The sequence below is a fragment of the Pieris brassicae genome, chromosome 8 (assembly GCF_905147105.1).
Source record: "Pieris brassicae chromosome 8, ilPieBrab1.1, whole genome shotgun sequence".
NCBI classification, from domain to species: domain Eukaryota; kingdom Metazoa; phylum Arthropoda; class Insecta; order Lepidoptera; family Pieridae; genus Pieris; species Pieris brassicae.
Window position 1 is genome coordinate 2,019,391 of NC_059672.1, and position 12,836 is coordinate 2,032,226.

At 37.5% G+C, this 12,836-nt stretch overlaps 1 protein-coding gene across 2 annotated transcripts in view; it reads right to left on the minus strand.

The window, feature by feature from the left end:
* LOC123713471 (neuropeptide CCHamide-1 receptor) overlaps nucleotides 1-12,565 on the minus strand; it is a 132,741-nt gene extending 120,176 nt beyond the window's left edge. For both annotated transcript variants that reach the window (XM_045667149.1, XM_045667150.1), the window contains exon 1: nucleotides 12,433-12,565. The gene's annotated coding sequence lies outside the window, so the exon portion shown is untranslated. The remainder of the gene's footprint in view (nucleotides 1-12,432) is intronic.
* Nucleotides 12,566-12,836: the final 271 nt, after the last annotated feature.

Sequence of the window (12,836 nt, forward strand, 5' to 3'; positions counted from 1 at the left end):
GAACCTAATATGAAGTCTCTGCAAAGATCAAGCGCAATTAATATAGAACAATATTTTTGAAATTTATTTGAATTTCTGTTTTTCATTAGGGTTTAAAAATTTACTTATTATTTGGCCTAGTGGCTTCAGCATGTGACTCTCATCCCTGAGGTCGTAGGTTCGATTTCCGGCTGTGCACCAATGGATTTTCTTTCTTTCTTTCTTTTGATGGTGAAGGAAAACATCGTGAGGAAACCGGCTTGTCTTAGACCCAAAAAGTCGACGGCGTGCGTCAGGCACAGAAGGCTGATCACCTACTTGCCTATTCGATTAACAGATACAGAATCTGAGGCCCAGACCTAGAAAGGTTGTAACGCCATTGATTTTTTTAAAGCATGGCACAGCAAGGGTTGGGAAACACTGTAAAATATCCTGGTATTAAACACTTTATTTTTATTTTTATACAAGAACACATTAAAAAGAGGTTTATCTTATGTACCTGATAATTTTGGAGTGATCCTTTTCAAATACATCTGAGGATCGACGCAAGGGTCGCTAATGTTGTTTATTCCCGGTTTCAAGATTTCACCACAAAGCCTTAATGTACCCAGACAACCTTTAGTAACCACAGGTTCAAGAACTTGTAAATTATTCGAGGATATTATTACCTCAACTATAGTTACTATAGTTCTATTTGAAGGCCATTATTATGATATAAATCTTATAAATAATCAGTATATAGATACCTGTGTATTGTTTGTCTACTTTTATTTAATATCAAGGTAAAATACTTTTAACGTGGTTAAACCAACAAAAAGCCGCAAACGCCGGCGACGCATTTATTACATTTGATATACTTTGTATTACTTTATAATATAATTATTAGATTAGAATACTGTACACAATAAATAACAAAAATATCATTCACAAAAAAGAAAGTTTTGCGAGCTAAGAATCTAATCTTTTGACAGAAAATGAAAAATCAAAAACAGTAAGCAGCCTTCATTAGTGTTTAGGTGGCTAAACAAACCTTTCTTTCATACAAACAACAATTGTTTTAAGATAAATACGCAATATCTTGGAGTAATATATTGCGTATATAGCTATGTCGATCGCTCCTCAATACTGAACATCGGTATTTGAGTTCATACAGTCTAGAGTCAGATCCAAATTAGGAACTTCCTTAGGAACTAACAAAGGCCTAATTGACCTCACAGTTACGTCTTTGTCCCTACATCCGTCGAACGATTGTTTGTTAGTTTGACATCCATTTAGACCTTATAGTAGGTAACACACAAACAACAACCGAATCCTTTCAAAGTTGAGTCTTATGTATGTGTGTGTGTGAAAAACCAATGCGCCTTTGTACATATTCTTATCACCAATATATATAACTTATATCAGCAATATAACTAAAACATAGGCGTTCAGGCACACCTCTTTCGAAGTCTTGCGATTTTGCCGGATTAAACAGTACTTATCCGGAGCTAGATATATTCAGTAGTGAGCTGATCGGTTTTAAACAAAGTATTGTTAAGTGCCTATCTCGTACCTAATCCACTGTTTTGCTGGATTTTTTTTCGGCTAAACAAAAATTTCTGGTATTTTTATTTTATCGAAAAAAGAAAGAGTTTGAGAAAAGAAAGAGAAACAAATACCGTAGATTTAGTACATACATAACCATACATAAGGAAGGCGTGGATGAATAATTCATTGCAAATTTATGTATATTAGCTAAATTATAACGATTATTGTTCTTACCAAAAACCTTACTATATAAAATCCAGGCAGGCGAATCTGCAGACAAACTGCAATGATAGTATGCTTAGAAAAAGAAGGTGTTTTTCCAACCTAAAAGGAAAATCTTCAACCAGTCTAACCGAAGGCCCCAGTGGCTAAGGTCGGGAAGTTGTACTTATCCTTAAGGGCTGGAAAAACTTCGTAGCAAAGTATGGCGTCATCGTAGTAATTCGTAGGTACAGATAGTGGGTATCACTATTTATTAAAATTGTTACTTCAAAATGTGCCAATTTGCCAATGTGTGTGTAATTTGAGATATCTAAAAGGTCTTGGGTAACTATGACAAGGTTTATCCGCGTATTTTGTTATGTAATAGGAGGCAAACGGCTAGGAGGCCCACCTGATGTTAAGAGATACCCATTGCCTGAAGGCTCGAAAATGCGTTGCTGGCTTACGGTTTTAACTTTTCCTAAGCCGAATTGGTTCGGAAATACTTCAATGGGCACTTGGCACCATGGTGGTGGTGTACGGCATGAACTGCCTTTAAAACGCTCAGTTGTGGAACGACGGAAGTCGATGTGATACGGATGGTATTTTGTATTCTGCCTTAACGTCCGATAATAAAACTAATGATACTGTTGGCAACATATTATATATAGACTTTTTTTATTTACTAGGCTATACAGTTAGTTATATAACTTTTATTTTGAATACGAGTTAGTCTGTCACCTTGATGTGGCAGTATTTAGCCGTTCGCTGAAAAGCACTAAAGCCTGCTTTTATCTATTATCAGACTGCTCCCGACACAGTATCAGGCGACGCTTATGTCCAGTAGTGTACGTCAACAGCTTAAAACAAACGAATGATCAGAATCCAAATGATACTAATTTTGTGTATTAAAAAGACGATTGACAAGTCTTTTTTATAAAAATAATGGAAAAGATTACGTAAAAGAAGTTTGTTTAAAATAATACCAGTTCATCCGCATGCTTGTATTTTAATGACCGGCAAAAGATGATGAAAGAAGAGAGACTAAGTAGACGCGGTATAATAGACCAATCACAAAAGTTTGACGCCATTCACCAAGCCGGAGATCATCAGACATGGAAGCAACGGTGTTGTAATCTTACACAACGGGATCGGGGGTGACGACGCTGACGGGATTGGAGGAAAAGCTTGTCTGTGTTTCAAACAAAATTTAAATGGATTGTAAGAAGCGACAACGGATTGCTAGTTTCACTGAGACAAGCAAGTTTCTTGGCTTATCTCTTCGTATTACATACATCCATTAAAATATAATTTCTCTTAGTAATAAGGCTTATGTGGTTAATAGAGGATCATGATATCGTTAATATTAAACCACTTTTCGTCTAACACCTAACTATTTATAAGAAATTAATCTGTTTAATAACACCATTTAAGTAAAACATCTCTTAGCTCATAGCGTAAACACAATTCGATAGAAAAGGAAATACTTTGTATGTAATAGGGGTAAGAATTGTTATATATGTGTGAGAATATAGTACAATAACTACCCATATAAATGTGTTACGAACTCGAGAATCGACCCCGGGATGTGTTTTACTATACGAATGAGGCACCACAGTTATGGATAGTTACTGTTGCAGTAATTGGACTAGTAAAAGCAAATAACATGCATTTATTTATTTATTAACCTCATCCCTTCTTCGTGACCTAAATAATACTTCTACACCCAGTAGCACGTTCTTACATAGTAGCATTAAACACATATATATATATATACCAAAACACTCGATTTGAAAGCACTAAAGCGCTCAAAATCCTCACTCCCGTTTAATCCACTCACTCTAAGTTTTTGCATCGTACATAGAGTGAGTGGATCGTAGAAATTTTCCATTCCATTTTTAAAATGCTTATTATCTTATGTTAAAGCCTGTGAAATAATTTCTTTGTTGATATAAAATTCTATATTCAAATGGATGAAACGTGTGTAGCCTTCCCCGTCTGTGCAAATGAAAACCGTACGTAAAAGTCTTATTTATTTACTTACAGAAATACACTTAATATGCCAATACGAAAATGTCTAGAAAAATAAAATAAATGTAGTATAGTATATCATACACATAAAATAACACAGCGGCTCTGAACCAACCTTTATCAACGCACGCTCGCAAACCATAATCGATCTAACAATGGTGACCTCTGGTCTGTCAGATCACATACAGGATTGGCATGTCTCCAGAGAGCTATCATGCTCAGATCACAGGTGGATCCGCTTTACAATCAAAGGGGAGCTACCTAAACCACAACCACGACGCATACCTCGGAGAACTGATTCAGTAAAATTTTACAATATAATCGACTCAGAGGTAAGCAAACTAACAATACCAACCACCATTGATGTACAAGACATAGACAAACATGTAAATAACCTAACGTCCCTACTCCAGACCAGCTTTGAACGGTCGTGTCCCCTTACCATGCCTAGGTGGGGGAGTAGACATAACTGGTGGTGCCCCGAACTGGAGAGACACCGAAAGAAGGTCAGGAAGCTGTTCAATAGAGCAGGAAATACCCGTTTACCTGCCGACTGGGACAAGTACACAATCGCGAGAAGACGATTCAAAAAACTTTTACGCTCTAGGAAGCAAGAGTGCTGGAGACACTTCTGCACCAGCATTGAAAGCAACAACCAGGCAACCAGAGTGAAATCATGCCTCTCTAGTGAGCCTTATCACTCAATTGGTTGTCTTAAAAAACCTGATAAATCATTTACAAAAACCGATGCAGAAACATGTGAACTACTGATGGAAACACACTTTCCAGGCTGCATAATTGCCAACGACCAAGCATGGCAACCCTACTCAGAAAGTGCCACCACCGACTCAGACTGGAATGTAGCTCACAAAATAATCACAAATGAAAAAGTAACATGGGCAATCAACTCCTTCCTACCATTCAAAGCGGCTGGCCTGGATGGCATCTTCCCAGGCCTACTAAGATGGAGTAGAAACCTTTTGGTGGACTATCTTGTCTCAATCTTCCGAGCATGTATAGCCCACCGCTACATACCCTTGAAATGGAGGGAAGTGAAAATAATATTCATCCCAAAACCAGGCAGAGAGGACTATACCCAGGCAAAATCCTTCAGACCCATAAGCCTCACATCTTTCCTGTTAAAAACAATGGAGAGGCTTGGAGATCTGGAAATACGTAGCCAGGTATCGCTATCCAAATTCCTGCACCCAAATCAGCATGCCTACAGCCCAGGCAAGTCAACGGATTCATCACTCCACAACGTTGTGTCTCGCATTGGCGACTCCCTGAAGTTAAAACAGTCAACCCTTGGTGCATTTATTGACATCGAAGGCGCTTTTGACAAAACAAACTTCACGAGCATTACCAGAGCACTCGTTACATGTGGAGTATCATCAACCCTGATAGGGTGGATAAACAACATGCTAAAACAACGAGCTATACAGTTCACTGTTAATTCCACGACACGGGGCATTGTCAGCAGAGGCTGCCCGCAAGGTGGTGTCTTATCGCCGCTACTGTGGAACCTTGTAGTTAACGAGCTCATCACAGAACTCAACGCTGGCAACCTCTACACAGTGGGTTATGCGGACGACATAGCTATCTTGATATCGGGAAGCTTTGAAAGTACCCTATGCGATCTCATGGGAAGGGCTTTCAAAGTAATTGAGAGATGGTGCATCAAGCACGAGCTATCTGTCAACCCATCAAAAACAGAGCTAATACTCTTTACAAACCGGAGGGTTCTGGGACCACACAGGCTTCCAAAACTCTTCAACACACAACTCAAACTCAAAAATGAAATAAAGTACCTGGGTGTGATTCTGGACAGTAAACTGCTCTGGAACAAACACCTAGAACACAAACTGAGCAAAGCAACGATCGCCTTCTATCAATGCAAAAAGATGCTAGGCGTGAAATGGGGCTTATCGCCTAAAATAACATTATGGCTATACACTGCCATAATCAGGCCAATGCTGGCCTATGGAGCCCTGGTTTGGTGGCCAAGATCTGAACTTCAAATGGCGATCACGAAACTGGGACGCTTCCAAAGGCTTGCCTTGTCCGCTGCTAGCGGTTGTATGAGAACAACTCCGACCGCAGCAATGGAGATAGCCCTGCAAATCTTACCTCTAGACCTACACATACAGCAGGAGGCGGCACTTGCGGCCATCAGGCTTATGGTATTGGACCTATGGGGAAAAAACCACTATAGTTCACACACAGTGATTCTCAACAGGGCAATAGAGTACCAACCTCTTATAGCTGCGCCATGTGACAGAATCACAAATCAATTAATATTCAACAAGAAATATCTTATACAACTGAGAGAAGAGGAGCAAGATCAGTCGCCCCTGAATGAGCTACGTATATACACTGATGGCTCAAAAACAGGGTGTGGCTCAGGCGCTGGTATTTTCTCCTTTGATCTCAACATCAACATACACCTACCTCTGGGCACACAAAGCACAATCTTCCAATGTGAATGTGTCGCTCTAACCGAAGCAGCCAGAGCCGTACAGCGGATGGGAGTCAACGACTTTCACATTAAGCTCATATCGGACAGTGCATCCGTGCTGATGGCGCTCGGTAACGAAAACACAAACAGCAAACTAATACTGGAGTGTCACGAAGCACTGGAGGCAATAGCTCTAACAAATAGAGTTACCTTACAGTGGATTAAGGGACACAGTGGCTCTCTCGGCAACGACGCAGCCGACGAGCTTGCGAGAAGAGGCTCTGGTATGATACCTGCTGGCCCGCATCCGCTTCTCCCCTTGCCCTTCTCGCTAGTTCGAACCTGGATTCGCCAGAGATCCACTGTACTCCAGAATCAACGATGGTCGCGAAGTGTAGATTGCAAACAGTCCAAAATAGCTCTGCCGGCTGTGAACCCGCAACTTACTAAGCGACTTCTAAACCTGAACAGAACCAATCTCAAAACAATCATAGGGACAATCACGGGCCATTGTCTCCTTAACAAACATCTTTTCGTCCTAGGCGCAACAGACAGCCCCTTGTGCAGAGGCTGTTTCAGCGCAGAGGAATCAGTCACCCACGTAGTCCTGGAATGCGAGGCTGTGGCTAATCAACGTACAAAAATCCTCGGAACAGTGAGGTCGCTCCGCGAAGCCTGTGAAGTGCCCGGGAGACTTCTGTGCTTCTGGAAGGAGTTGGGCTGGCTAAATTAGCCAGGGCTTCTACGCACAACGGACCGACTACGTGTCTAAGTGCGGAAACTGAGTCCACCTACCTAAACCTAAACCTAAACACATAAAATACACAATATTTCTACTAATAATTCACTCTACGAAGATATACTTTCCTCCTATTTAGAGGATCGTGCAGCAAATACTCAATTACAGCCACTATATTAGCAACGCCTCCACGATTATTGATTTATTAAAACATCGTTACATTACAAATAAAAACAAGTAACATAAATTACTCTAAATTGTCGACCCCATCGCCGACTAGTGAAATAAAAATCAACCTAATCAGCCAACCCCTTCCAAGTGGGAGTGCCATGCTATTGCCTTCAAGAGTCAGCCAAATGGGCTGGACCGGCCGGGGCAGTACCGCTGTCTCCCAGAAATCGGGCTTGAAGTGATGCAATAGGTTCGCAGTTATAATTTTTTTAGGGATGAAACAGGCTGTATCTCTAACAAGCGATCTCTTCTTGGCAACAAATTAAAAATAACAAATACTTAGGGTTACAAGTACTTAACCAAATTAAAAATTAATCTAATTAATAATAATAAAAAATTAATAAAGTAAAACTAAAACAAAAGCTAATCTTACTTAAATTACTATCAATCAGAATGCTTCCGGTCAGCCCAGAAACCTTAGAATTCTACCTTCTGCCTCGTTCTGATGTTAAACAAAAGACCACAGCATATCGCCTTGGTCAACAGCATCTATGGTCCGATATTCCGATAGATGTCATTGTCAAATATTATAATAAAAATAAATTAAATAAATAATACTTCATTTAAAAATGCATATTGGGTATCATCGGAATAAATTTCAATAGTAACTTTTAAGTAATCTTTTGGCAAAAAAAACTTCGACTTCTCATTTACATTCCGTTAATATTTGCATAGATAAAATTCATTCAAGAGTCCATTAATCTTTCGGATAACCGTTATTGCCCTATAGCTTTGAATATAAGCTGAATTTTTAAGTACGATTACAAGTTTGAATAATTTTTGCTAAAATCTTCGGTGAGTTTTATTAATATGATTGAAAATTTTAAATGCACGATATTTTGCCTAATCTAATATAGATATGATTCATTTGTACTGGTTAAGTCTGTGTTTATCAGCACTGTTGGCCTAGTGCTTCCGCGTGCGACTCTTGTCTTAGAACTAATAGGCCGACGGCATGTTTCACGCACAGAGGGCTGATCACCTATTTGCCCATTAGATTGACCAAATAATCATTTATTTATTTATTTACAGCCCACGCATGGCCAAATTCTAACCTACGTAACCTAAGTGAACCTCCTGCTATTTGCCTTCCAAGTATATTTTTAAAACACAGTATATTACCCCCAAACGCTTCACAAATAGGTCGCTCACCGGTGAAGAGTCGAGAAACACATTACGCAGTGAGAGTAACCGAGGAATAGGAGCTTGTTGACGCTGGACAGTGCGAGCCGAACGGACAGCAAAATGGTTGTCCGGCAGCGGTAATAATTATCCGGATCGTACAGTCTCATGGTCTCTCCCAGCAAGTATGCGCTTTTGGTTTCGTTTTTAATTACTTAAACCAAATTTGATTGCATTTAATCCCTACAAAGTTCTAATGAATTTTACCCTAAAACCCCCATCAAGAACTTAGTACGTTAACTTAACCTTTACGGTAAGGAAAAAATCTTCTTTTATACAAATTTCTAAGGGAGTGTTTCTGCACCCTTTCAATCATATCCCCATAATACCTTTCATAAGTGGACCATATGACGTAGCTGGTTTCAAAAATTGGCCTTAGTAATGATGAATATAGCACCCTAGTGGCAGTGATCGACAATCCAGCTGAATTTGGCATGTCAAACCCCAATCTCCTGAATGCAGCATCAGTAATTGTCCGAACATGCTCCGCAAATGAAAGATCGGGAACAAACAAAACACCCAAGTCGCGGACTTTAAGAGATACAGAATTCTGAGACCTTAAATAGGTTGTGACGCCACTGATTTATTTTTATTTTATTATTTATTCATTTACAAACCTAACGGTATTACATATATAACATCATACATTAAACGATAGAAAGATATATTTGGTGTTAGTTTATGTTTTTTCAACAAAAACAAAAATTACAATATATTATTTATATCAAAAGTAAGGACCACATTAAGAATTATTACACACACATACTTACAGCTACACATATACATTATACATATTATAAAAGAAAACACATAGACAATATACAAAGCCAAACAGACTACATTGTTAAACAAAATATACATAAACAGAAAACATATTTCAATTAAGTACATCAATAAATAATAAAACTGAAATTTAAATTTACTAATTATCAAACCAAAACTTAATATTTTAAAGAAAAAAAATTGTTACTAGTTCCATACAAAGTCAATTCCTCACATCATCTTTGGTAAGGTGAAAAATGTTTCATCTTCATAAATGTGTTGTAGTAAGCTACAACCTTGGCGAATGTCACAAAATAGTGGGTCATTGTACCAGTATGGCGGTTTTTCTTATATGATGATCATAGCGCTGGTACCCCTAAAAACCACCATACTGATACATACAACCCATTATTGTGCCACTATCTCCCGGTCTCATGGAATGATTTCGAATATCTCGTCGCATTTTTGTTCAATTCAAGAATAAATGATTAAGCCATTATTGGCAAGGTACAAAGACCTAACAATTATCACACAAACACATTAGTCTCAAAAGCTACTGAATTATAAAAAATATAATATTTAGCCTTTTGTAAATCCAACAAGTATTACCCGAGGGATTGCTTCTAATGACACGAAAACACTTCCGTCTGGGATGAATAGCTGAATGAAGAATAAAAGATTAGGGTGTCGGGTAAGGAGCAGAAAGATGGCTGTGACCTTTTTACGATGTATATTGAATATTCATTTAGTATGATGATTTCAAGGTATGTATTTTTCTATATTTCTATAAATGTCGCATTATGAGAAGTCTGCAATCCTACATCTTTACACTTTTTTAAAATATATAACAGCAGGCAAACAGGCAGATTGCTCACCTGATATTAAGTAATACCGCCGGCCATGTACACTTTCAATACCAGAGGGTTCGATCAGTTGCCGGCCTTTTAAGAATTGGTACGTTCTTTTGAAGGACGCTAAGTCGAATTGGTAAGTAAAAACTGCCTCAAAAAACGCTCAGTTGTGGAACGACGGATGACGTGATATGGGTGGAATTTCGCATTCTGACGTCCAATGATGAAACTCAGCTGCACATATTAATCCGAATAACTCCTCTGAACACTGTCCATGGTATGCGGTAGAGACATTACTATTCATTAGAAGAATTTAATCAATTTTCACTAGGAAAGAAACTTAAAAAAAGTCTGGTCAACGAAAAAAAATGTGAGTGCCACTAGTGAAACCACTGAGTGAAATTATTTATAAAAAAATAAACGATAAGTACTACGTGAACCACGCAAAAAGTTTTTAGCGTTAAATCTGTATAAATTTTATTGGTAGACGTCTTCGAGTGGTTTTAAATACTGTAACTAAATTATGCGTCCACACAGTTGTAGCTAATATTTGTTATATAATTTATTGAAACATAAAAAAAACATATGGCAGTTCTTGTCCCGCACCACCACTTTATGGGCCTTAGGGCCTTTAAAAGAAAGGTGTAGCACTACCATTAAACCTGGTAATGCACACCAAATTTATTTTGGCTAAACTGGCGTAGGTGTCCATGGGTGTGTAGGCACTTAACTCTATGTGAACTGTTAGTTTGCCTCCAGTCCCATTAAAATAATCCACACATGAGTCTTTTACGACTTAAGTGTTTTAAAAAAAGAATTAGCATTAAAACTGTAAATTATTATCATAAATAATTAAATTACACTTACTACACTAATTGTTATTGATAATACAATGGAACTTTTACATGGAAGCGATAAGAGTTAATTTACCTATCGGTGACCCCAGAGCTGGTGCTTTCCTCGCTCAACGAATAAGTATCGCGATACAGCTAGGAGCTGATGCCAGTGTTAAACACTCCCAAGGGACCAAACTTTTTAATTTTCTATTTATTCATTATTATTTTTGTAAATACTGTATATTTGTGTACTTTCATCCCTGAGGTCGTAAGCTCTATCCCCGGCACCAATAGATTTTCTTTCTATGTGCACATTTAACACTCGCTCGAACGGTGAAGGAAAACATCTTGAGGAAAACGGCTTGCCGTAGACCCAAAAAGTCGACGGCGTGGGTCAGGCACAGAAGGCTGATCACCTACTTGCCTATTCAATTCACTAACGATCATGAAACAGATACTGAGGCCTTAAAAGATTGTAGTGCCATTGTTTTTTTTTTGTATTATTGTGTTACCTACTTCTAACTGAACATTCAATAGACAGTGTACAGTCCGATACAAAATTAAACACATAAAATGAGCAGCGTTGATGAGTGCAGTTCGCAAGGTCAAGACTGAAGAGTTATCTAAAGGCCTTTAATTATTGCTTTAAAATTATACAAATATTTTTTTTTTAAATTTAAGTGGAGCTTATTGCAGAATGGCCATTTTTATGGAAACTGTATTTAAGTACTACATAAGAAGTAGTAATGTTAAACATAATATGTACATTGAGTACATATTATGTTTAACATTAGTACACGGCCTCCGACGGACTGAACGCTTCCTCCGAATTCTTCCACTTCTCTCATCCTAGCCACCACTTTCCATTCCTTCCCTGATATCCCTTTTATTCGATTAGTAGGATACCTAATGTAAGCGTTACGTATTCGTATAAATAATCGAAAGAATTCAAGAAAAGAGCGTACCAATTCTTAAACGGCAGCTTACGCATGCAAGCATTCTGGCCATTTATTCTATAAAAATGGAACTCAAAAGTTATTTTTTAATAAATAATATTAAAACAAAAATAATAAATCAATCCTTTATATGCCTTCCCAATCAACTTTGTCAATGTCAAAATATATAAACATATTTATTCATTTAATTATTTTTACGCTTAGTGGTTTTACACGACTAAAAAAAATCGTCCTGAGTCTTTTGTAATTACATATAAAACATTTGGTATATTTATTTGTTAAAGTTTATAAAGCTTTCATAACTTTTAAGTTAAGTTACAATATTAGAAAGGTTACATTAAACTATTAATATACGTATATAACAGTTACGGAAGTTTATGCTTACAATCTGAATCTAACCTTCAAAAGTATTTATAAAATACTTTAAACTAGTATTTATAAGACATAGTCAAGTTTTTGTTTCATTAAAACCTTTCAGTCCTTATCTTACTTCAACTATAAATAATATTTGTTTTATTTAAGTCTCGGCAGTTCAGGCAGTATTTAATTACGAGATCTATAAAATTTTAAAAACAGTAATTCGCACGAGCGAAACTTTTTAAAATGCTTATAAATAATAATAAATATTACTTAGCGATGTTATTTGTTACTTTGTGTTGGATTCCAAAGCGAAACTTACCCCAAAACTTTCACAAATGCCACAAAAGTTGATCGATTCACAACACAATATTATATCAAAAAGGTTTTACACCAAAAAGTTTGTTATTTATTAAAATCACTAATTCAAATTTGAAATCGGAACGTTCCCGCGATTCTCGCCCCGCCTTCCACCTGCGGTAGCTAGGAACCGACTGTGAGCCATCGAAGCTTTTCACCACTGAAAACGGCCTATAACGTAGCGGAAAATCTCAAGAGCTCTGCATTATTAAGATATCATTTTCTTCTCACCCTGCGATAATTTTCGCAAGCACAATAGCTTTTATAGATAATAGGTGATGATAAACAGGTAACATGACTTACAGTTTGAGATTCTTTTGAAGCGCCATATTTTACGGGAGAATTTTAATATTCAAACGATTATTG